Here is a 27806-nt window from a genome sequence, read left to right on the forward strand (position 1 = left end):
GGAACATCGCGTATATTTGAATTGCCCATCGTAATTGCACGCTAGGAGTATAAACAGTGGGTATGTCTACAACAAAGAATGTTCCTGTAGCGAATTCATTTAACTTAATTAATAATCTTGTGAAACGTCATATAAAGTAAAGACTTTTTCAGTGGAGAGATCTACAGAAACAGATACATTTACATGTGAGCCGCCACCAGCTGCGCTCACTGTGCTCATGACAGAAATTACAGTATACCTGCCCTCACATCCATAGGCTGCAAGCAGAACACAGCTGCAGAGACGCATCCCCCGAAGCCTTGTTGGCGGCAGCCGACAGGTAATAGAATCAACCCCATAGACAGGATGTTCTAATGATTTTTGTAGGATATGCCTTCCAACAAAGCATCCCAGAAGAAATAGTATCACACAATACTGTAACAGAAACCTCAAAGTTTATTTAGTCCTTATTGGGAAGACTTATCTGTCATTTTAATCAGTCATAACCACTTTGGTATATCAGATATACACACGTTGCCTTTAAGCACCAACAGGAGTTCTCTGTACATTTTGCCCTGTTACGAGTTTCTAAGTACATAGGGCCAGATGTACTAAGCTTCAAAAATGATCAAATGGAGAGTGAGAAACAAGCAACCAATCAGCTCCTGCCTGACATTTTTCAAACACAGTCTATGACATGGCAGGTAGGAGCTGATTGGCTGGCTGTTTATCACTCTCCATTTTATCACTTAGTGCATCTGACCCATAGTGTTGACTACATGACAACTTAAAGTGTGTAGTATACAAATAACCCTATTTACCTGTTAACTCTTCATGAGGGACATTGACCGTTATGTCTCCTTTCCAGCAACAATTTAATATTCCGTTATCAGGATGAAACCTAAGAAGATTAAAACAAGAGTTTAGGTTATATCATTCAAAACAATAGAACAGCTATAAAAACATAGTTATCCAGGTATAAGCCAGCACCAGAACACATCGCGGAGACAAAATGATACTGTGCTCCAGCCACACATGTTCTAAATGAAGGAGTTTATCATTAAATCCACATCTGTTTAAACTCTTCTTTGTTTAATTTATTTGCTTTCAATTAATAAAAATTACATGGGTCCTCTCACACAAACTAATTGTGGCTTGACACTGTACTTTGCACGTGTATACAAGAACAATGGGTCAAAGGCATATGCAAAAGAATACCAAGAAGTGTAATATTATCTCCAGGAATTCAGGCTGCAGCCAAGTAGAGGAAGGTGCATGGATACAACAAAAAGTTTTAGGTCATTTTCTACAGATTTATTTATTAACAGTTTCTTATATAGCGCACACATATTCCACAGCGCTTTACAGAGAATATTTGAACATTCACATCAGTCCCTGCCCCAGTGGAGCTTACATTCTATATTCCCTACCACATGTACATGCACACACAGACATTCTAGGGTTCATTTGTTGGGAGCCAATTAGCCTACCAGTATATTTTTGGATTGTGGGAGGAAACCGGAGTACCCGGAGGAAACCCACGCAAGCACGGGGAGAATATACAAACTCCGCACAGTTAGAGCCATGATGGGAATCGAACGCATGAACCATGTGTAGACCATTCCGATTTGCTCAGATATTCAATACACATCCCGTATTTCTACACCCAAATATATACACATGTGCAAGGTGATAATGTACCAGCCAATCCGCTCCAATATGTAAAATGACAGTTAGGATCTGATTGGCTGGATCATTATCTTCCTGCACATATTATTCTTTATAGGGATAGATACCACTCCCCCAAGCTTCCTGCATTTACTCCCCTATGACAAAGGATATGTTATTCCTCGTATTAATGCTATATAACATGCACATGTGATTAATGGAGTGCCAGCCACCTATTGACATTGATTCTCAAATCCAGGTAAGTACCCCTAGTAGGTCATGTTTTGGAGGATTTCTTAAATAATGCACAGGTGAGTTAATCTACTTTGCTGGTTCAGTAATCACCGAATTTTCCAGAGAAACCCCAAAAACATGACATGTAGGGTTACTTGAGGACTGGTACCACTGGCCATCAATACAGAAAGAACCTCTCTCAAGAGAGATAATGTACAGCTGCATTTGAGCCTTCCGAATTGTAGATGTAGCTGCGTCTTTTCCCTCACTGTAAAAAGTTGTGTGCCTGCCTCACACAAAGCTGTAAGCCTGCAATAGAAATAGCATCCTAACCCGGACAGCAAAGGGTTAATTGTGTCACTTGGTTACACAATCTATTCTTACAACCCGCAATATTCCCGTAATATATTGACCTTGGAACTAGTTTCACTGCAACTCTCAAAAGTTGAATTATTTGCTTTGATTAATGATTAATTAATGTCTTCAGCTCTTACTAGCTAATGCAAGCTCTAAGGCTTTGGGAGAGATAAAACCTCTTTCGCTAATTAGCCCTGAAACCCAATTAAAAGATCCGACGTAGAGACGACTTGGAGCATTTTCAGAATTGGTTTAGTTTTCTGTATGGAGGTGCTTATAGGTTTCACTTCCAAATCAAGCAGCGTTTTTATCATGCGATATTTGCTCCCTTGGGGATCGTAACACCGGTTTGTTTAATAGCAAGTGCAGGTCTCGCGCACAGATTTATTACAACAAAGCTGGACATCCCTCGTGCTTCAGCCCAAGTCTCCAAGCCTTCTAACAAATCCATTACAGTATCTCTGAGCCAGAAGCATTTGGCTCAGTGCCGCTACAATTAGTCACTAGCAATTACGAGTGCTCTCTTCTCTTGCAGAATCTTCATTTAATTTACATTAAAAGCGACTTCTCATCAACATATAAATAACCCTCATTTTATTTCCTATTTTCCTTTGAGATCTTTAACATATGTTTGGGGTGCACTAAAACATGTTCTCTTCATTTCGGAGCAGGTTATTGCAGTTTTGCCTTGAATTCTTCTGGCAGACGATGTATCATAATTTGCTGAAAATAACCAGAAGTTGGGAGCTAGGAGACAACAGTTTCCAAGCTTCAAGATGTGAGACAGCGACGGAACATAAGCGGATAATAAATACCCCATTTAAGGGTTGGACATAGAATCTTATCAATAGTTAATTACAAGGCAGATATGAAGTATAATTCACTTTGTCTAATGGAGATTGTACAGGCTGCAGTTCTGTCAGCACAGCAAAGCGTGGAATGGACAAAAATGACAACAGACCGACCGTGTTCAACATTGGACTGGCATCTTTGAAAAGTTTGTATGCGACTGCAGGATAAAAATGTCGCGGGCAAATAACCACGTCTGACAATGCGTGTATGGACATCTCCCAGATGTGGAGCTGAATATACACACTAGTACTGTACAGAGCTTTTTTTTTTTTTTCTTCACACAAAACGGTACGGGCAAAGTATGGGTGACGTTTCGTTAATTCACAGTGGCAGCTCCCGATAAGGCTGCAGCACAGTCCAATGTTCTAATAGAAGAGCCACACCAACTGCCACCCCAATCACCACCAGTGGCTCCCCTATTTGAATATTGGACCCCATCTCTGGAGCTGCCACTGGTCATTCACAATATAAAATCATATCTACACTTCAGACTAAAGAGCCAAATGTACTAAGCTCGAAAAGTTATAAAATAGAGCAAGGGTTCTCAAATTCGGTGCTCAGGACCCCATACTGTTCAGGATTTCCAGTTAGCCTGGCAGGTGCACAGGTGTATTCATTACTCATTGACACATTTTAAAAGATTCACAGGTGGAGCTAATTATTTCACTTGTGATTCTGTGAGGAGACCTGCAAAACATGCACTGGGTGGGGTCCTGAGGACCGAGGTTGAGTACCTGTGAAATAGAGAGTGATAAACCACCAGCCAAGCAGCTCCTACCTGTCATGTCACAGACTGTGTTTGAAAAATGACAGAGAGGAGCTGATTGGTTGGTGGTTTATCACTCTGCGTTTTATCCTTTTCAAGGCTTACTACATCTCGCCCTCTATATTTATACATGGACTGTCCACAGAACCCTAGAATAGGATGAGCTGGAGATGAACAAAAATACTATGAGGCATATTCAATTAGCCACTGAGTTTAACCAGCAGCTAATTACCAGGGGTTAACACACGGAAAGCTCAATGATAAACTGCAGAATCAATGGGTTTCCTCTGCACGTCAACCCCGAAAGGTACGTTTTCCTCTTCGTCTGTTCCTCGCAGCATCTGCCTGTGGAAGCAGCTGGGATAATTACTGACCAAGCAAAATGATCTACCTCACCTGCGCATGATTAAAAAAAAAAAAAAAAAAAAAAAAAAAACACTAAATGACCTGTGGGCGTTATACGAGGACCAGAGTGGAGAACCTCTGCATTAATCTGATCATTTGGAGACTGCAAGTGTACCAATAAATTATCTGCCATCTGCATGGTTATATGCTGACAAAAGGTACCATGCACCCCACTAAGTAGTGCTCGGTGACACTTGAGTTACCAAAGGCCAATTATTTATTTTGGAAAATACAGGCTATGAAACATTTGTACTAATTAAATATAAAGGATATCAGGGCCGCCTTAACGATCATGAGGGAAAGACAATCCATGGGGAAAGTGGCACAAAGACAGAAGATTGTATTCCCCAAATCTTCAGGACCCAGCCATATGCTAGTCCACATCCTGTCTACCAGGCTGTCCCTGCAGTGCCTGTTTCTCCAGATCATCTGCTGACAGCTTCTTCTGTCACTTGTAGTGCCACAAAAGACTTCGATAAGAACGGAGGTCCTCAGGCTATCTAAAGCACCTGCAAAACAAGTCAACTCCAATGATGCTCCAATGCAGCTACATCTATATCTATTTTTTCCTTTAGTACCTGTATCTCACATGTCACATCAAGAAAATACATATCTCGTTTTCAAAATATAGTACTTTAGAAAGTCGAGACCGGCCGACAAGGACCTTGAATAGTCTAAATCAATTTGACTTTTTTTTTTCAGGTAGAAAATATGCTGTTTCCGACAAAACGGCCCTAACAACCAACACTGAATAACCCCCAATGTTACTAAGCTATACACACACACACACACACACACACACACAGTGAATACGGCATCTACATTCATCCAGTAGTTCTGGAACGTACAGACGGAATGATAAAAACTGATTTTTTTTCATCGCTGCCTTCATATTGCCTAAACAGTGCCTAGAAGTATCCTCCTCATTAAAACTAAAATGAGACAACCTGTGAGTATATTCGTATATTATTCAAAAGGTAGCAACCTACTGGGTCTATACATGCGACTAACCCTTCAAAAGCTCTTGAAACTTCCACAATTTACATTTGGGATTACTCAATAATAGGATCATACGTGTAAATGTTTACATAACATACAAAATCCTATTAACTTCACCATCACTCGCATGACACCTAGAAGAGTAGTGCATATAAAAATTACAGTTCGGAAGGAAGAGATATGGGGATTTGGGCTACTGCAAAGCCAACCTAGTAAAGACCTAATTCAAAACACAATGGGCCAGATGCACTAAGCTTCAAAAGTGATAAAATGGAGAGTGATATACAGTCAGCCAATCAGCTCCTACCTGCCATGTCACAGATTGCGTTTGAAAAATGTCAGGCAGGAGCTGATTGGTTGGTTGTTCATCACTCTCCATTTTATCACTTTTGAAGCTTAGTGCATCTGGCCCATTAGTAGATGGCTTTTAAAAATGCTAAAGCAATCCATTGTGCATGGAAAGGTAAAAGCACAGCATACACGGTGGTTGTGCAGAACGGGTACAATTGTGCACAGACCACTCACAATTTGCTGAAACGGCATCACAGAAGACACCAAGTGATACATAGATCAACAACTTGCTGGGAAATTTTAGACCACCAGAATTAAATATCCAAAATATATTGTTACACGTATGTTAAGATTCAGATTCAAACCCTGCCCAGAAAACCTTAGCATTGAGTTAGTAGTTTGCAATAATTTGATGACTCCCCAACTCAGAAGACAAATTCAGTGTTTTCATATGGTTACCATTTTACAATTTAATCTGAACTTGTAACCTTGTTTCTACTTCCTATTAGGATAACAGATAATACAATGCACTTCCTATCCAGCCGAGAGTGACATCACTCACTAAGGAGTAATTAATGGGAAACTTCAGGCCCAGCTGGCAGGAAACCCTAAAAGCCACAAGGAATATGTGATCTAGTGCAGGCACAGATAACATGTAACACTCCAAGCTGTATCCGTGGATGTAATCGACTGTAAAATACCGCCAAGTGGAGCCGAATGGCTAATGTAGCTAACAGGTGGAACGCAACAGGTTGCAAACGCTGCTATTCCTCTATTCCTTTAAACATTGTGTTGTCAGGTAGACAAAATTCCCCTAATTCTGTAATAATGTCCATCTCTCCTGTTTATCCTGTTTGGCGTCAGCAAATAAATATCATCAGTGATGAATGCATTGCACTACTTAGGTAAAGAAAATCACAGCATGAGAGAAAGGGGTGTGGTATAGGGTTCCAACAGTCGGGATCCCGACAGTCATTATCCCGACTGGCCGGACCCAGACAGCATGGCGAGCGCAACAAAGCCCCTTGCGGGCACAGTGGCTCGACTGTCCGGACCCCGTCCTGCACCCGAGAGAAAGGATTTATTTTGTTGACAGCCTGTGGTCATTGCACTACTAAAATCATAGGTAATGCTAACATGTACACCCAACAAGCGATTACTGGTAATACCTACTGAACACATTTCTATGGGCCGGATTCAAATGTCATATCGCGCCCAACTCCTGTCAAAGGAGATTACGAGGAGATATTCAAAGGACGATTGTTATTGTGCTTATCGCTCATATTAAAAAGTTTAGGTTTAGGCAGGAAATGCACCTAAACCTTGCCAAAATAATGGGCGCGATGAGAAAAGCCCCGTTTACACGCCCACACAGGTCTCATCATTTCAGCTCACCACCCCGGAGGGTAGTGAGCTGCAATGGTGTTGCACACCTATCGGCAGAAACATTTGGATTCCGACGATGGGTGTGCAAGGGGGAAGGGACGGTCGGCAAACATTTGAATTGGCCCTATGAGTTCTTGTTGCATTCATGGTGGTCACCAACTTAAATACAAGCAGTGCAATACTGCGGAGAAAGTGGCTTTAAACTTTGCTTAATCATTGTGAGCTATTGAAAAGGAGAAGAGGTAGAGATGGTGGGGGAGGAGGAGGAGTGTGCATCGCTGACGATATAGTGGGTACACACACTGGTAATATCGTTAATGATATTAATGTCGTGCATATCGCAAAAAACTATCACATGACTGGAGGGCTTATGAATGAGGATATTGCAGCCCATACACGGTCCGTTTAACGGATCCGTTTGGGACTTAATTAGCACACATCGGATCGGATCCCTAGTGCATGCAGTGTGCATGCACTGCGATCCGATCCGATGTGTACCTAGTACAAAAAGTATGTGCAGCACATACTTTTTGTACCGTACTATGTGATGCGCGGGAGCGCGCATAGTACAGAACGGAGCCATACACAACGGACCGTGTATGGGCTCCTTATGAATGATCTACTTACATTCTATTACTAATTTACATTTTGAACATACTACAGATTTTGAGCTTTAAAAAAGAAAATTTATTTTTTATGTCTAAGCACATTCATATAACATTAAAAAATACCAAGTAAATAAAATAGCACAGAAATTTCCTTAGAAATTCTCATACAGAATGGTACAAGTACAAAAAAAAAATTATACAGAAAAAAAAAAGACATGTTTATTTAAAAAAAAAAAAAAGAAAACAAAATCAGTAATAATTGCTTTTGGATGTTTGTTCCCATGATTTAGATAAAACATAAATCAATGTTACACATACAGAGGGTCATGTTTCTGGACTCTAGTGTTGCCCTTACCCATATCATGTAGTATATGGTGCTTTTATGTGAAAATATAAAGGGGTAATCCATCTCTGTGCCATGTGTTGACAGCACCACACATTGCTGTAAATTAGAAGTGTGCCAGTGGAGAAGTGAACTGTTGCTGCCAATCCGATTTGAAGTAACAATTACCGAGCGCATTCTATAAAACTATAGCACCCTATAGCACTATGGCACCCTTCTCCACTCTTTATCAGTGCATAAACATCTGACCCATAGTCTCCAATCATCTTTAGGGCACCAATGTGGTTATCTTGCAAAGACTTACTACAGGAAGAAACACTGATGTACTAGTGAGCCACACTTGGGGCTGATTCAGAGCTGACTGCTAAAGTGAGAATTCAAACTGGTCCGTGAGGAGTAACCCGCCACACAGACAGAAATAGTAACCGCCTTTTGCTAAATCGTAAGAGAATTGTGAACAGATTGATAACCGGCATCCATTAGCAAATCAATCCGCAATTCAGGGACCACTGAAAAGATTTTAAGGTCTGTGCAAATGTGCGCAAGTCTGAGGCTTCCACTAGACTGCGACAGGCTGGAAGTGATAATTGCTGACGTCACACACCTTCCTCAAAAACACCTGGGCATGCATGAATTTTTTTTCTGACACACCCAGAAAATGTCAAGTTTCCACCCCCAAACGCCGGCTTCCTGTCAGTCAGACTGCGAGAGGATTACTATCCGTACCCATTTTCTGTCACGAATTCTCCTTGCGCATGCACGATTCAATCGGTACACAAGCAGTGTTGCTCGACAATCGCTTGATTCATGAATTCTCTAATAAGTAATGAACTCTGAATCAGGCCCTTGGACCTGATAGTCCATCTTTCTAAGAAATTGTCCTCCAGTTTTCAAACAAGAGAAAGCACATTTTCCTGTATTCCATCTCCTGTATTGGTTACACATTTTATTTGCAGTACAAATCGGAATTCCTTTTCCGCTCAGATTTGTTCATTTTGGCTTGCAGGGGTTATGAATGACATCCTCACCAGAAGAAATGTATAAATATGAGCGATTGAGACGGATAAGCTGCGTCTTTTCACAAAGTATTTCCACCACCTTCTAAATGGAACACTTCACGAGTAACATTCTACGACTGGGCTCTGTAGGGTCACATTTATTCCTATGCACCATCTACTATATGGATTATTGTTAAAATATTTGAAAAATTAACATGATGCACATAGTAACCGATCAAATTTCAGATAACAATTATATTTATCTAGCTACTACATTTTACACATTTTAGTAAATTTACCCCCCAAAAGACACTGGGGCAGATGTATTAAGCCTTAACAAGAGATAAATGCAAGGGTGATAAAGAGAGATAAACGTCCAGCCAATCAGCTCCTTACTGACTTTTTTCAAACACAGCCTGTAACATGGCAGTTAGCAGGTGATTGGCTGGACGTTTATCTCTCCTTATCACCCTTGCATTTATCTCTTGTTGAGGCTTAATACATCTGCCCCACTGTCTCTAGCTTAGTAAAACAAAGGGCATCTGCAAATTTTTAAATGACTACGAGTGGTTAGCCACTGCCCAGACAGACCTGTGGCAATCAGCGAGTGAATTGCGAAAATTTCACAATCCGGTGTCATGTCGAACATCCATTCGCAATTTACTCACCATCTAATGATTTTTCCCGTCTATGCAAATGACAGCAAGTCTGAACCTTCGCAACTCTGCAACAAACACAGGCTGATCGAGGCGCTGCCATCTCACTTCGGGCCAGAGGTATCAAGCTTCAAAAAGTGATAAAGTGGAGAGTGATAAACAGCCAGCCAATCAGCCCCTACCTGTCATTTTCAAACCCAGTTTGTAAGATGACAGTTAGGTGCTGATTGCCTGGTTGTTTATCACTCTCCACTTTATCACTTCTTGAAGCTTGATACATCTGGCCCTTCCTCCATTAAAACGCATGGCTATGTTTGCGGTTTTTTCGTCCTGTTACTAAACAGCATGTTACTACCAACTTCATGTCAGTCAAATTGTGAGGGAATTGGAAATAATGTATTTTGAGATTGATCAAACAGATGTATTCAGAAAATTTCCATCTGGAAGGTGAGCTGAGAAAAGCAAACTACGAGAGCAGAGGGGAGAGAAAAAAGGTCTGAACATAATGGGTATTTGGATCAAGTGCATTTTAACCCCTTCCCGCCCGCGGACGTACCTGTACGTCACGGCAGCGGGGTAGTTCGCGCACCTTGCCGTACAGGTACGTCCCCGCTGTGTCATGTCGCCTTGTCAAGTGACAAGGCGACATAGTTTAGATGGCTGCTGTCATCAACAGCAGCCGATCGTGTCAGTGCGCCCGCGGACCAATCAGAGTGGTCCCGCCCCGCCGATCGCTGTGATTGGTCAGTCAGTCCTGACTACACCAATCACAGCCTTTCTATTGTAAAAGGGGTGTTTTGCTTCTCTTCCCGGGCTCTAACCCTCTCACTGTGTTAGAGCCTTGGAAGGAGAAGCTGTGTCAGAGCTGTGTCAGAGTTTAGGCTGTGTAAAATTGCGCTGATCACCACAATACCCCTGCCTATATCACCCTCCCTGTGGTCATCTGTGCTGGGATCACCCTCCCTGTAGTCACCACCTTATTTTGTGTGTTGTGATCCGTATAATTTTTCTGGGTACTCTTTACCTAGCACGGCGCCCATCGCGGGTACATTTATGTCTGGCCGCGACGCGACCGACGCGATGCCCGCGATTTCCCATTGAAACCCATGTTAAACATGGAAATCGCGTCGGTCGCGTCGCGGCCGGCCATAAATGTACCCGCGATGCCCGCGACGCGATGCTCCCGATTTGCCATAGGAATCAATGTTAAAAGGCCCGATGGACACGATTTTACTGTTAAATGCCTCAATGGACCCGATGTGGCCATAGGAAACAATGTTAAATGGGCCTTAGAGCCCAAATAGTTACCCTGAACTCTGAAATGGCCCCCCCAATTGTTTACGCCACCCCACGATCAACGTCAACCCGAAGCGTGGCAAGCGCAGCGAGCCCGCGAGGGGCGGCGGTACGCGTCCTCCGACCTTTTCATACCCCCACTATCCACGTCGGCGTGGAGTTGAGAATAGAATAGTGTGGCGAGCGCAGCGAGACACCGAGCCCGAAGCGTGGCGAGCGCAGCGAGCCCCGCGAGGGGACGCGGATACCTTCACAGCTATACGCGTCCCCTCGCGGGCTTCACAGGTGTCCATGGCGACGCGGACACCTGTGAAGCCCGCGAAGGGACGCGTTTACCTGTGAAGGTATCCGCGTGCGCTCGCCACGCTTCGGGCTCGGTGGCTCGCTGCGCTCGCCACACTATTCTATTCTCAACTCCACGCCGACGTGGATAGTGGGGGTATGAAAAGGTCGGAGGACGCGTACCGCCGCCCCTCGCGGGCTCGCTGCGCTCGCCACGCTTCGGGTTGACGTTGATCGTGGGGTGGCGTAAACAATTGGGGGGGCCATTTCAGAGTTCAGGGTAACTATTTGGGCTCTAAGGCCCATTTAACATTGTTTCCTATGGTAAAATCGGGTCCATTCAGCCATTTAACATGAAAATCGTGTCCATCGGGCCTTTTAACATTGATTCCTATGGCAAATCGTGGGCATCGCGTCGCGGCCATCGTGTGCACATTTATGGCCGGCCGCGACGCGACCGACGCGATGTCCATGTTTAACATGGTTTTCAATGGGGAAATCGTGGACATCGCGTCGGTCGCGTCGCGGCCGGGCATCTTTAGCCCGCATACGACGCGACCGACGCGATTTTTTACCTCACGATGCCCACGATCAAGATCGTGGGCGCCGTGCTAGGTAAAGAGTACCTTTTTCTGTACCTTATCCGTACACCATAATTTTTCTGTGCGTTATTCGTACCCCATAATTTTTCGGTGCATTTGTACCCCATAATTTTTTATGTGCGTTACTCGTACCCCATAATTTTTCGGTGCATTTGTACCCCATAATTTTTTCTGTGCGTTACTCGTACCCCATAATTTTTCGGTGCATTTGTACCCCATAATTTTTTCTGTGCGTTATTCGTACCCCATAATTTTTCGGTGCATTTGTACCCCATAATTTTTTCTGTGCGTTACTTGTACACCATAATTTTTCAGTGCATTTGTACCCCATAATTTTTCAGTGCATTCGCAAACCATAATTTTTGCAGTGCATTTGCACATTGTCAGTGCTACAAAACCCCACACGTGTTGAAGCACCTCATAAATACATACACCAATAAAACTATGGCCCAACGAACATATACTGCCGAGGAGGCATACGCGTTTCTGGCCTCTGAAACTGATTCTGCTAGCGAGGATGAGACAAATTTCCGTTTGTCATCCTCTTCATCATCTAGTGACTCTGATGAACCCCCGAGGAGGCAACGCAGGACTCCCACTGCAGTAGTCGAGTCCTCTGACCCCACATGGACAACCCCTGAAAACTACGTACCCCAGGTCCCTGAGTTCACAGGGAATCCAGGAATACAATTTAATTCAGCAGGGTTCAGAGAGCTGGACTTTTTTTAAAAAAAATTTAGTGATGATTTAGTTGATCTAATGGTCACCCAGACTAATGTTTATGCCCAACAATTTATTGAGCAAAACCCCACCTCTAATTATGCCCAGCCCCGCAAGTGGACCCCTGTACATAAAAATGAAATGGTTATATTTTGGGGCCTTCTACTGTGCATGGGGCTAGTGAAGAAGCCCACGATTAGGTCCTACTGGAGCACAGACATCTTATACAATACACCAATGTTCCGTGTGGCTATGTCAAGGACCCGCTTCGAAGCGATCCTTAGGTTTCTCCATTATAGGGATAATGCACAGTGCCCACCCCGGGATGACCCCAATTATGACCGGTTATATAAACTTAGACCCCTAATAGACCATTTTAGTACCAAGTTTGCCCAGGCATACATCCCCGAGAAGCACATTTCAATAGATGAGTCCCTGGTACATTTCAAAGGGAGGCTCCAATTCCGCCAGTACCTGCCAAGTAAGAGGGCAAGGTATGGCGTGAAGATGTACAAGCTGTGTGAGAGTACATCAGGGTACACACACAAATTTAGGATATATGAAGGTAGAGACACAAAAATAGACCCCCCACAATGCCCCCCCTTACTCGGAATTAGTGGGAAGATAGTGTGGGATTTGGTGCACCCACTGCTGGACCAGGGATACCACCTGTACCTGGAAAATTTCTATACCAGCGTCCCACTATTCAAAAGCCTCGCTTCCAGAAGTACTGTGGCATGCGGCACTGCACGTAAAAATAATAGAAGCCTCCCTAGGTCGCTGCTTGGGCAAACACTTAGAAGGGGCGAGAGCAGGGCATTATGCAGCGACAATGTACTGTGTGTCAAGTATAGGGACAAGAGAGATGTCCTTATCTTGACAACAGTGCATGGCCATAGCAGCACCCCTGTCCCAGTGCGGGGCACAAGTACCGAAACCCCAAAACCCAACTGCATTGTGGATTATAATAGGTACATGGGGGGGTCGACCTGTCAGATCAAGTGCTGAAGCCTTACAGTGCTATGAGAAAAACAAGGTTCTGGTATAAAAAATTAGCTGTACACATAGTACAAATGGCACTGTACAACGCATTTGTACTACATCGATGTGCAGGCCAAAGGGGGACATTCCTGGAGTACCAAGAGGCAGTAATAAAGGCCCTTATTTTTGGCAACCAGGAACAGGGGGGCCCTAGTACTTCTGGAAGCGAGGCCTCGCGAATTGTACCAGGGCAACATTTTCCGAGTGAAGTCCCCCACACTGGAAAGAAAGGAAGGTCCCAGAAACGATGTAGAGTATGCTACAAAAAGGGGATAAGAAAGGACACAACTTACCAATGTGAAACCTGCCCCACACAACCCGGCTTGTGTATCAAAGATTGTTTTAAGATATATCACACTTCCCTTGAATTTTAATGTACTCCACACAGCTTGTACAAAGAGCCGCATGCCATTACCTTCCCTTCTGAGTCTTGCCATGTGTCCAAACAGAAATTTACAAACACATATATGCTATTGCCATACTCAGGAGAAAAAGCACCCCATAATATGTTACACAATTTCTCCTATTAACCCTTGTGAAAATGGCACATTTTGATCTAAAGTTACATATTAATGGGAAAAAAATAGTTTTTTTTTTATTTTCACAGCCCATAACAATTTGACAAAACACCAGTGGGGTCAAAATGCTCACTACGGCCATAAGTGAGTTCCATGAGGGGGGCTAGTAACAAAAAGTTATCACTTGCTTGGGATTTCCACTGCACAGGTACAATATGGGCTCTGCAAATGCAAGATGGCGCCCGAAAACCATTCCAGCAAACTCTGTGATAAAATGGCACTCCTTCCCTTCTGAAGCCTGCTGTCTGCCCAAATAGCGTTTTACAACCATATATGGGGTATTGCCATACTCAGGAGAAATTGTGTAACAAATTTTGGGGTGCTTTTTCTACTATTGCCCTTTGTGGAAGTATAAAATTATGGGGTGAATCTACAAATTAATGGAAAAAATGACATTTTTCATTTTCACGTATCGATGCCTAACAATTTGACAAAACACCAGTGGGGTCAAAGTACTCACTATACCCATAGATGAGTTCCTTGAGGGGTGTAGTTTACAAAATGGTATCACTTGTTGGGGTTTTTGACTGCTCTGATACAACAGGGGTTCTGCAAATGCAACATGGTGCATGAAAACCATTCCAGCAAAATCTGCGCCAAAAACGCCAAATGGTGCACCTTCCCTTCTGAAGCCAGCTGTCTGCCCAAATAGCGTTTTACAACCATATATGGGGTATTGCCATACTCAGGAGAAATTGTGTAACAACTTTTGGGGTGCTTTTTCTACTATTGCCCTTTGTGGAAGTATAAAATTATGGGGTGAATCTACAAATTAATGGAAAAAATGACATTTTTCATTTTCACGTATCGATGCCTAACAATTTGACAAAACACCAGTGGGGTCAAAGTACTCACTATACCCATAGATGAATTCCCTGAGGGGTGTAGTTTGCAAAATGGGGTCACTTGTGGGGGGGTTCCACTGTATTGGTGCTTCGGGGGTCTTGCTAATGCGACATAGCACCCACCATTCATTCCACCAGAATCTGTGCTGCAAAATCCAAATATCACTCCTTCCCTTCTGAGTCCTGCCATGCACCCAAATGGTATTTTTTGGTCACATATGAGGCATTGCCGCACTCGAGAGAAATTGCGGCACAGATTTTGGGGTGCTTTGTCTCCTTCATTCCTTGTGAAAATGAAAAATTTTGAGCCAGAACTTCATTTTTGTGTAAAAAAATGTAATTTTGCATTTTCACAGCCCAGTTGTACCAAAATTGGTGAAACCCCTGGGGGTTTGAAATGTACACTATACCCCTAGATAAATTCCCTGAGGGGTGTAGTTTGCAAAATGGGGTCACTTGTGGGGGAGGTTCCTAACTTTTAGCATCTTATGGTGCCTAGAAACCTACATGGTGCATAAAAAATAATCTCATAAAAAGGAGGCTCCAAAATCAAGTAGGTGCTCCTTCTATTATGAAGCCTGTGGTTTGGTCAACGTGCACACTAGGGCCACATATAGGATATTTATGAAAACAAAAGAATTGGGGGAATCAATTTTTAGTCACATTTCTCTAGTAAAATCTACTGTGTTCCTTAGAAAAATGTATTAAAATTAAAAATCTGCTAAAAAAATGAAATTTTGAAATTTCACCTACGCTTTGTTTTAATTCTTGTGAAACACCTAAAGGGTTTACAAACTTCCAAAATGCTGTTTTGAATACTGTGAGGGGTGCAGTTTTTGAAATGGCATCATTTATGGGGGTCTCTCACATACAAGTCCCTCAAAGTCACATCAGAACTGAACTGGTCCCTAAAAAAATCAGTGTTTGAAATTTTCTTGAAAATTTGAGAATTTGCTATTTATATTTTAAGCCTCCTAGTGTCCAAAAAAATTAAAAGGAGGCTGAAATAATGATGGCAACATAAAGTAGACATATGGTCTTTGTTAGTTATTAACTATTTTGAGTGGTATGATTATTTGTCTCACAAGCAGAAAATTTAACATTTTGCAAAATTTTCAGGTTTTTTTTCCAAATTTTGGTATTTTTCCCAAAAAAAACACAGACTGTATCGACCAAAATTTGCCACTAACTTAAAGTACAATGTGTCACGAGAAAACAATCTCAAAATCAGTTGGATAAGTAAAAGCATTAGAAAGTTATTCCCACATAAATTGACACATGTCTGATTTGAAAAATAGGGCTGCGTCCTTTGGGCCCAAATAGGCCGCGTCCTTAAGGGGTTAAACAAGAAGGAAGGTGAGACGAATACAGGAACAGAGCCCAAAGGAGCATGGGAGAAACTTTGATGCAAAAGTAGAACGAGGCAATCAATGCAAAGGCCAGGTAACAGTCATAGAATGAGCGGAGAAACTGAGGGTTGAGGGTAGAACGAGACAAGGTCAAAGATGTAAGAAGGAGGCGAGTGGGACATTCCTTGAAAGTTAGGGTGAGGAGTTGGGACTGGATTCTGTTTGGGAAGGAAAATTAGTGAAGAGTAGAGGATGACTCAGAAAAAAAAAAAAAAAAAGAGACAAGGTACAGCCCAATTTTCAAAGAGATCTCTCATGAACAATCCCTGAGTGGTACTTCTGTATATAGACACACCCTAATGCCGCCTCCACACAGATCTCTGGGGGCGGGGCACTACTAATTTGTGGTTAAATGTGCTAAGATAACCAAAGAATATTGCAATATTTCTGACAATCCTTTGATATGTCTGAACCCAAAACCAAATTTACCTCACAGAATCTATTGGGAATATCAAATTAAGATTTTGTTTAACTTAAAAGCTTTAACATGCCAAAGCCAAATGAAAACCACAAACTTTCCACAGTTGGTCTAATTCATCTTGAAAACCTGTAGAATGTAATAGTTTGTGTACAGGAACACTTCCTGCCAAACCTGCAAACAATTATATTTAATGGCAGAATTCTTCACTTGTCATTTAAGGAAAATTAGAAAACTTTGTAGAGATAGTATGTGCTAATTCAAATAAAAAAATGCCCTGAAGAGGAATGAAACAAAAAAGGTTCCCATACAACAATGATTAATATTGCTTTCCAGCTGCAATATCAACAATGTTCTGTAGGTCCTAGAGTGCAATTCTCTAGGTTGCGCACAGTACGTCACATGCCAAAAACAGGCCAATAGGAGCCCAGTTGCAGAGATCATGTGGCTTCCTCTTGGGGAAGGACAGCTGGCAATGCTCATTAGGTGCTATGGGGAAGATTTATCAAACAGTGATACTTTTGTTACCGCTCGTTACAAGTGATAAATGGTCTCCAGCCGATCAGCTCCTGTCATGTGTTTGAAAAAGGAGCTCAGAGCTGATTGGCTGAAGCACCATTTATCATTTACAATGAGTGAGAACAAGAATAAGCACTCTGCGATAAATCTGCCCCTAGAAATGCACCATGCTAACCTAACCAGGCTCCTATCAACAGATACACCCCTTCTGGGGAACACACAACTGGTATCATGCAGCGCCTAGTGTTTGCAAAGATGGCCAGGGATAAACCCAAACAATGTTGAACAGAAGTGAATAGAAATTACTTTCTAAAGTTGTGAAACACAAAGTAATGGGGGGAGGTGGGGGGACACATAACAGGGCAAGTTTCAATTGTTATGTCCCCAGGAGCCAGTAGATGGCGCCCAACTGAGCTAATCAATTGTTGCCTTGTTCAGGCACATGCAGCTGCCATCAAAAAGTGATCAGTTCCATTCATGTAAAACGGATGATGGGAAGTGATAAACAATACAACTTCACCTACTGAATTTGACAGCAAATAAGAACCACTGGGCTGATGTATTCTGCCCGAAACACATTTAAATAGTCAAACTATGGTTCATTTTTGTGTCAGGCCAATTAAAATGAAAAAAAAATGATGTGACAATTACAGGAAGGATAATGGCCGGGTAAAGTCTATATTATGTAACGGAAACCATGGTACGACAAAATGAGCAGCCAAACAATTCTTACAGATTCCTTCTTTGAAGTGTGACTGGACAGGCTTCTGACAAATAGTACAGCAGCATAGTAGTAAGCGCTCTGTAAATCGTGCATTTCATATAAGTGGGATCCGGCAGGGCCAGTAGAATTCCAGCATGTGGTGGGAAAAGAAGCATGGAGAGGATAGGATGATTGACTGAGGAACTGTCAAATAAAATAATTGGCTTATAAAAATGAAGCTTCCGGTAACACTTAGTCAATACGCCCCTGGTAGATGCAGGTACTATTTAGGGACACCCCAATCTAATCTGTAAATTTTTTTTTTGCAGGGTCAGGGTTAGCAGTGTAAAGCAGCTAGAATGAACTAAACTAATGAGCGTGAAAAGTCTGATACTGAAGTGCAAATTGAAGCCTTTTCCGCCAATGTACCTTCACTAGCATAGGTGCAGTGACCGCCCATTTGCTGGGGAGCCCAGTAATGCAGCAGGGTTTGCTGGACCGTTTAGGACATGTCTGGCAGCCCACAGGTTCATTTTGATGGTGAGTTGCTAACCTGCAGCCTGTCAGCCTTCACACGCCTTCGTAGCCAATGTTCACCTCTGTCATAGATGTGAAAGGGTGACCGATGTGGTTATGAATCCATCCTTACAGATCACATACACTCATAAATGCTGATTGCCGGAACTTGAACTTAACCGATCATCTATGGGACCACCTCGATCGTTGTGTTCGCTGTATGGATCCTCTGCCACCAACCCTCCAGCAGCTGTGGCAAGTGCTGCATTCAGCATAGCTCCAGATACCGGTGCCATCTTACCAGCACCTTATTGAGTAACTCCCAGCCCATCTGGCTGCTGTCCGTGCTGCACGCGGCGGTTACTCTGGGTATCATAATACTTCAGCGTCATAGCTAGCAACATTCCCCGTTGGCCCTGTGGCACAGAAGAGGGGGGTATCGCTAACGAGCTGAGAGAGTGCACATTTCATGGGTACACACTAAATCAGTGATGGCTAACCTTGACACTCCAGCTGTTGATGCACTACACAACCCAGCATGCCCTGCATCAGTTTCAGCATGGCCAAATAGGAAAACTGTAGCAGGGCATGCTGGGATGTGTAGTTCAACAACAGCTGGAGGGTCAAGGTTAGCCACCACTGCACTAGATAGTTTATTTATAAATAGGTTGACCATGCTCTGTCACTTTTTTTGCAACAAACTGCCATTTTCTGAGGGTGGAAATTCTCTAAAACAACAGACAAAGTGGGGGATTCAAATCAGGGATTACAACTGTCGGAACATCCCAGACCGGTTTCATCTAATCAGACAGGAACTCGACAGTCGGAATTCAATGTTCCGACTGTCGGAAATTCAGTGGATCGGCAAAAACGGATGCAGATTTACTAAAAAAGGCTGTAAATCCATCAATCCGCAGCCCTTTCTGACAAAACAGATCAGACACCCTTCAATGCCGTCATTAAACAGCAGCATTGAATAGGTGAGTGCCAATATTTCCCGCCGGGAAATATCAGCACAGATAAAAGAACCCCCACAAAAAGGGACTAACTGACCGCGTCAACGTACGTTAAATCCCAGCTATCACATGTTAGAGCTATCGTTAGGACACGGCCCCAATAATGTAGCAGGGACATCACAACTAAATGGGAGGTAAAACTTTTTCAACAAAACTGCCGCCGGGAAGTCATTAACGCCGAACAATGAACCATCCCTCATTCTTATCTGCCAATTTAAATATTGAGAGTTTAGCGGTCTCTTAGACAGGTGGAAAAAAAACGTACGATGATTATTAAAAAGAACAAATACTATTCTGCAGGTCTGCCATATGAGCCACATTAATGACCTCTTTCATCAAATGGTGCTAATATTAGTGACAATAACAAAAGGGATAATATAAAATGGTCCTAATACAATCCATCAAACGCTAAGAGACTGATTTCACAACGGTGTCCCCTACACCCGCTCTCCAGAGGGCACGCAGGAGATTTATTACATGGCAGCGCTGTTCGTTCTTTTGTCAGAAAAGAAGAAAAACTAATTTTTATGTTTGAAAACAGTGATGCCACACAACAGAAGGGGGTTTTGTGCTCTTCTTTTTTATTAGCGAACTAAGAAATGAAAGGAACTTCTATTAATTTATTAAAAATTATATTATACACAAACACACATATATATATATATATATACATACATACATATACACACACAGTATATAGTGTAGGACTTGCAGTGAAATGGGGTCCCTTGGCCTGCAAGCTTAAATGTATTGATCAATTCATGAACTAAAATCCCATTATTTATTTATTTGAGTGTTTGTATACAGGTAGAGTATCCTATAACCGTAGATACCTAATCCGAAATATTCAGAAAACCATAGGTTTTCAGAATTTTTCGGGATTTTTTTGTTTTTTCCCCCCCAACCACCTTTTCTTCTAATCACCTTGGGTACTTGTGTAGTTTCACGGCGCCAGCATAGCGCCGTGCTACTTCCGGGTGTACGCTCGCCACAAAATATGTCCAAAAAACAAACTTAACTCCATGCCAACATGGATAGTTCATACCTCCACTATCCATGTTGGCATGGAGTTGATTTCAAATAGCCGAGCCCGCAGCGTGGGCGAGCGAAGCCGTGAAACTACACAAGTACCTCACCTTGTCCCACAGTGTCCACGACAGCCATCCGAATCATCTTCTGCAGCATCCCCGGTCCAAAGGATGCATTGCATGGGGGCATCGATGACATGTCGTCACCGGCGCTCCGGCACACCCGCGCAATGCATCCTTGGGTCCGGAGATGCCGCCGAAGATGGTTCCGGATGGTCGCAGTGGACACCGGGGGACCAGGTAAGTATGTAAAAAAAAAAAAAAACTGGATATTAAGGCCAACCGTGGTCTATAAATTAAATGTCTTTCTGACCATGCTTTTCATTTGTTTCCCGGATAGTAGTAAATGACCACCAATACTGTTGTGACAGCAATTTGCTGCCATCCTATTTTGGACCACAATAAGGTGCGGGTGTACATGGTAACAGATGTGTAATTTCCATGTTGCCGGTGAGAGGAGAGAGTCTGTGCAGAAAATGTATACAACAAAATAATCAGGTCACAATTGAGATCTCAGTGAACCAGCAGCTTCCGGCTAAAGGGCCCCATACATCAGCAATTAATTGTGACAATTTTCAGATATGGAGAGGATTGCCACAATTAATTTTAGATGTTTGGGCTCCCCCTTTTGGCAATCCCAATCAAAATCGCCAATCGATTGCTTAATCAGATTTTTAAACATGCTTAATAATCTGGTATTATCGATTGGGCAATTTCCAGATATGAAGATGCAATCTTTAGATGGAAAAATCTGCCGATCACTGAAATAAATCTGTAATGTGTGGGCAAAGTCCGATAGATTGTAAAATCCATTTATCTGGCCAAAAAATCCCTTTATCTGGAAATCCATAAATTGTGATTGCTGATGTATGGGGCACATAAGGGGTGTGTTGCTTATGGGGACCATCCAGATTACCCCTTACCATATGCATTTATCACTATTTAATGGATTTCTAGTCTTGCGAATGCACCTGGATACTTTGTTACACTTATCTAATGTTTTATATACACTATTACACATACATATATACACATATACATACACACACACACACACACACACACACAAACTGATAGCCAGCAACATCAGATAAATGCAAAAAAAGTTTTTATGGCATATTATAAAGTGCAACAGTGACAATGGTACATTTCAGTACACAAAAAGAGGAGTCCGGTATTGTGCAAACAAGTGCAAACAAAAATCCAGCATAAGGGAATCCGGTCCTCCTCCATTAAGGTCATAGCACGACGGCCGTTTCGGTGCAACTAAGCACCTTAATCATGCGCTGTGGTCCTTAGGACCAGCCACGAGTATATATACCAAAAAGGGAGACAGCTGATTGGCTTGTGCGGACACACACCCACGTGCGCCACGCGGCAAAACCAAAGCCGGATCCCGGAAGTATCCAAAAACCGGAAGTGCAAAGACGTGCTTCCGGCAAAGCGTGATGACGTCAACCCGTCGGGAGGGCACGACCCGCGTCAGAAGACGCTAGGTCACGTGAGTCCCGGCGATCCAGGATGGTTGTCATGACAACTGTATAGAAATGAAGAAATGCAGATACCAGACATTACTAATATAATATAATGTATCTTAAGCCAAAGAGGCGCCGGAAAAAACTGCATCTAAAAAGAAGGGTATAAGAAATGGATACAAAAGGGGCGGGATTGCCATGCTCAACCAGTCTCCCTATTGGTATATACATACAAAGTATAAAAACACATAAACAAGACAGAGATAGGACAAGAAGAGACAAGAAAACAAGAAAAATAATTATACAGCTACGCATATACACTGCATAAACATAGATATAAATGATGTATCAAAATAGCAAAGCCAACCACCATATACTATAAAAAACAACTAAAGGACAATTCCTCATTGAGGCCATGGGGCACCATAGAGTGCAGCCTGTGAATCCACATACATTCTCTCTGCAAAAAGAGTTTATCCCGGTCGCCCCCTCGTCTAAGGGGAGGAATATGATCTATAGGCATGAAACTGAAGTCTCTTAGGGTATGTTTCTTGGCAAAAAAGTGTCTTGCCACCGGTGGAGTGTTAGCATTGACACCTTTTAGGGCTTTCTTGAGAGAGGATCGGTGTTGGTTTATACGTTCCTTCAGTAGGCGTATAGTTTTGCCTACATAGACCATATGGCACGGGCACATAATGACATAGATGACGTAACGAGTCTCACAAGTTAAGTGGAAGCGCAATTTGTATCCTTTCCCACTGGCAGGATCTGTAAAAGTGTCCCCAGAATGTATAAACTGACAATTTACACAGCCATGGCATTTGGTCACACCAGGTCTTGTGGTGAGCCAGGTCTGGTATTTGTTGGTCCCAATGTCACTTTTAGCAAGTATGTCTCTGGTATTGTTGCTCCTCTTATAACAGAACAAGGGTGTCTGGGAGCAAGCAGGACCGATTTTTTAGTCAATTTGCACAATATGCCAATGCATTAGGATAGTGTTGCGTATATGTTTAGAAGCAACAGAAAAAGTTGTTGAAAAAATGAGTCTTTCACTCTCTGTGACCTTATTTTTCTTCAAGAGGGTTTGTTCCCTCTGTAAAGTGCTACAGTGCATAAAGGCCTCATAGATTTCTTTGGAATCCTATCCCCTCTCAATGAAACGCAAGCCCATCTCTTCCAGTGCAGGTAATAATTCTTCTTCCTCAGATGTAACACGAACCACTCTCAAGAGTTGAGAGAGGGGTAAGCCATGCTTAAGAGGAAGGGGATGGAAGCGGTCTGCCATAAGAAGGGTATTTTTATCAGTCTCCTTCCTATAGATTCTGGTGGATAGTTTGTTCATTTGTTTGAACACAGTCATGTCCAGATAATTAATCATGGATTCACTAAAGGACAAAGTGAACCTAATGGTGGTTGGCAGTGCATTCAACACATCAATAAATTCGGTAAGCAAGTCCACACCTCCAGTCCACACCAAAAACAAATCGTCAATATAACGAACATAAAAGTGGATATATTGAGAGAAAACAGGGTGTGACATGATATGTTCGGTTTCATAAATGTACATAAAGAGGTTGGAATACGATGGGGCCATGTTAGACCCCATCGCAGTGCCTCTTAACTGCAAATAGAAAGAATTCTGAAAAAGAAAATAATTCTCTCTCAAAATAAAATCCAATAGCAGTAACAAAAATTCAATAACCGGACCTTGGTAGTGTGAACTGGAGGTGATGGATGAGCGTACCGAATCAATGCCCTCTTCATGCATGATGTTAGTATACAGGGACGTTATGTCGAGCGTGACCAACAAGCTATTGGCGGGTAAAGTGCCAAGTGCATTAATCTTAAGGATAAAATCAGTGGTATCCTTAATAAAATACTTCATGTTCTGTACTACTGGCTGTAGCCAGAAGTCGATGTATTGTGACACGGGTTGGCAAAGGGATCCACATGAAGATATTATAGGCCTCCCTGGAGGTTTAATAAGGGTTTTATGAACCTTGGGGAGCACGTATATGAGTGGGATCCTCGGATGGCTCTGAGTAAGGAAGAAGGTTCATCTATCCAGTTATTATTCAACCCAAGGAGAATTGTCCTTTTAGTTGTTTTTTTATAGTATATGGTGGTTGGCTTTGCTAATTTGATACATCATTAATATCTATGTTTATGCAGTGTATATGCGTAGCTGTATAATTATTTTTCTTGTCTCTTCTTGTCCTATCACTGTCTTGTTTATGTGTTTTTATACTTTGTATGTATATACCAATAGGGAGACTGGTTGAGCAACGCGATCCCGCCCCTTTTGTATCCATTTCTTATACCCCCCTTTTTAGATGCAGTTTTTTCCGGCGCCTCTTTGGCTTAAGATACATTATATTATATTAGTAATGTCCGGTATCTGCATTTCTTCATTTGTATACAGTTGTCATGACAGCCATCCTGGATCGCCGGGACTCACGTGACCTAGCGTCTTCTGACGCGGGTCGTGCCCTCCGACGGGATGACGTCATCACGCTTTGCCGGAAGTACGTCTTTCCACTTCCGGTTTTTGGATACTTCCGGGATCCGGCTTTGGTTTTGCAGCGCGGCGCACGTGGGTGTGTGTCCGCACAAGCCAATCAGCTGTCTCCCTTTTTGGTATATATACTCGTGGCTGGTCCTAAGGTCCACAGCGCATGATTAAGGTGCTTAGTTGCACCGAAACGGCCGTCGTGCTATGACCTTAATGGAGGAGGACCGGATTCCCTTATGCTGCAAAGTATTTTTGTTTGCACAATACCGGACTCCTCTTTTTGTGTACTGAAATGTACCATTGTCACTGTTGCACTTTATAATATGCCATTAAAACTTTTTTTGCATTTATCTGATGTTGCTGGCTATCAGTTTGTATATATACAAATTTTCCATATCTGAGCCGGGCACTCAGGAGTTGATCCTAGTATGTGTGTGCAGTTTATCCTCTTTTGCTATATCTATATAGATATCTATATATCTATCTATATCTGTTTTTTTTTCACAGTTCATATATTTAAATGTTCTCCTTGCACTGTCTGGCAGTGGGATACATTAGATTATCTCCTTACAGAGCATTCTTAAACAAATCAGCACCAGTCTGCTATGACTACCAATGTCATTGGAGCTAACAGATGTCAGGTATTTTTACAATGGTTGGACAGTTCGTTTTATCCCATGACGAAAACAGATATACCGGTTGCTGTACAGAAGTGTGCATTTGTGGATGTGCAATGTACAGAGAACAGAAGGTGGAAGAAATGATGATTAAATTGAACAAAATGGAAAGATGCATGCAGGCAAAAGATCTGGGTCCCCAAGCTGCACAGCAGGAGAGAATTCTGGGCCATGTGCACGGCTGCGAACGCAATACGGGAAAACCTATGTTCACAGTGCGAGTCTAGACTCGCTGCAACGGCGATGGGGAGGAGGACGCAGATGACATAACAGCCCTCCCTTTCAATGGCTGGGGAACGTCAGCATTTTCTGGGGCCATCCAGAAAAAAAAAAATGCATGGGTACTGCCCCTAAAGGGCCATAGGGTGTCAATCACCCAGCAAAGTGCATGTGCAGATGTCCAATAATCTCTTATACTGCAAATTTGCAGCAAGAGCGAGCAGGTCTGAATTAAGCCCAACATTTTAACCAATAAAATGATCCTACATCCACCGGCAGAAACGTCCTCCGTTCTGGTCAACTAGCATCGTATAGATTTAGAGTATGGCGGCTTCCAGAGAAAGCAGAAGTCTCCCAAAGCCGGGCTCCTAGTTTCAGGTTACAGCTGCTCTTGTTCTATTACCAAGAACCTGAGTCACAATCATAAAGCCGGAGTTAAACATGATTACACATTGTACTGTAGATAATGGGAAACACAAATAGCTTAAGACTACTATTAGAAAACCTATTGGCTTTATCGTACAAGGTATCTTAAGTAGCCTGACCGCAATACAGGGGGAAAGCATGCTGTACTAAGAAGTATGTATATCAGGGGAGAACCACATATGTAATTCATTTATACATACGATATCACATACTCAGAAATCTAAATCTCTGTTGGGGGGAACCCGTCTAACTTGCAGTGAACTTGTCAACCGAAGATTCTGAAAACAGATTGTGCAGCGGGATAAAGCCCCTGCAACATTCGGTAGCTGCATGCGCACATGGCTTGTGCTATTTACACGCTAATGGCGCCTACACACATAGCGGTAAGTGTTCTGAGGAATGTTAGATCGCTCAGCACACAGCGATTTCAGGGCCAGTGTTCTCTGTGAAAACACAGGCCCTAACCCGCCAGATATGCTCCTACACCCCTATTCCTATGCTCCTACTACACACAGCGTATTTCATTGACAATGTATCACAAACATCGACCAGTGTATACTCTCAATATCGTTAATGATGCATGGACTGTTGTAGGTACAAGCAGCTCAATCTGACAATATCTTCAGCGACTGTATGTGGGTGATGTAACCATGCCAGAGGTATTCAATTAGAACTGATACCACACACACTCGCCACCGACTGATCCCCCTTTCACACCAGAAAATGCAGGGACCCACCCAGGAATTCGGCCCAGGGATCATGCCGGGTTGGCCCCTTCCACACCAGAACAGTCCCTGCATTTTCTGGTGTGAGAAGGAGGCAGGAAGGAGGCGGGCAGGAGCTGGGATGGCGGCAGAGGCAGTGGACAATACTCACCCTGGGATGCTGGTCCTCGGGTGCAGGCCGGTGATCCACACAGGCGGCAGGCGCAGATGACGCAGCTCTCCGGCGGCAGTGAGGGCACGAGAGAGCTGAGTCCTCTATTTGCCGCCTGTCCTGTCATTTGCGCCTGCCGCCTGTGTGAATCCCCGGCCTGACAGCACACCGAGGACCGCGAACCCGGGTAAGTACCCCCTACCCCTTTTACACCGGTCAGATCCCCGGTTGAACCCGGGAACAACCCTGCTCCATAGCAGGGTTGAAATGTCGCCAAATTTTCCCGGGATTTTGGCCCGGGAACCTTACACACCAACCTGGGTAATTAGGCTGGTGTGAAAGGGGTATGACTGAACCTCATCTGCAGTAAGAAACTAAAATAAATATAAAAATTGGTTGGCATGCAGGAAAAAAATTAAAATTCTGCATTTTACATGGAAATCGGTGTTTCCACTCCCGAACCACGATTTTTCTGTGCGGGAAAATATTTAATTGAACAGCCTTTCCCTACTGGCAATTAGTCAGGAGGTAAACTCTGAATACACCCACCCCCCCCCCCCCCTATGTGTAGGGGGTGGTGTTTATGTGCACAGAATAGTTAAGTTCTGCCGAAACATTTCACAGTTTGATGAAAAAGGGAGATTAGATGTTTCCCTGTACAACACAAAAATCAGTTATAAACAAGCTGCCCACACAGTGCAAGATCTGGGTTAAGCAAAGTGTTGGGTGATGCAAATAAGTCAAGCTCTGAACAAAGGCCCGGATACAGAGAAGAAAGCTAATAGCACAGCCCCTGTGTCTTTGTACAGAAAATGGCAGAAGGAACCCAGTGCCAGCTTCTCCGGCACATCCAAAGACATAGCATCAGGTCAACACTGGGTTACTCAGGCTGTCCAGCTAAACTACACTGTGGAGTCCAGTGAAATTGCATCACTGGCATCGGCACAATCTGAAAGAGGCGGTAACACACCTCTGAATTGAGGAACTTTCCCAATCTACGCACTCGCATGCTGGCTGTGCCCAGGAAAAATGATGGGCGTCCCCAT

At 43.1% G+C, this 27806-nt stretch overlaps 1 protein-coding gene across 3 annotated transcripts in view; it reads right to left on the reverse strand.

Annotated features, from left to right (window-relative positions):
- NCOA2 (nuclear receptor coactivator 2) overlaps positions 1 to 27806 on the reverse strand; it is a 200273-nt gene that overhangs the window by 148385 nt on the left and 24082 nt on the right. For all 3 annotated transcript variants that reach the window (XM_083187234.1, XM_083187235.1, XM_083187230.1), the window contains exon 2: positions 801 to 880. The gene's annotated coding sequence lies outside the window, so the exon portion shown is untranslated. The remainder of the gene's footprint in view (positions 1 to 800; positions 881 to 27806) is intronic.

This window comes from Crinia signifera, chromosome 5 (assembly GCF_055691185.1).
Source record: "Crinia signifera chromosome 5, ASM5569118v1, whole genome shotgun sequence".
Taxonomy (NCBI): domain Eukaryota; kingdom Metazoa; phylum Chordata; class Amphibia; order Anura; family Myobatrachidae; genus Crinia; species Crinia signifera.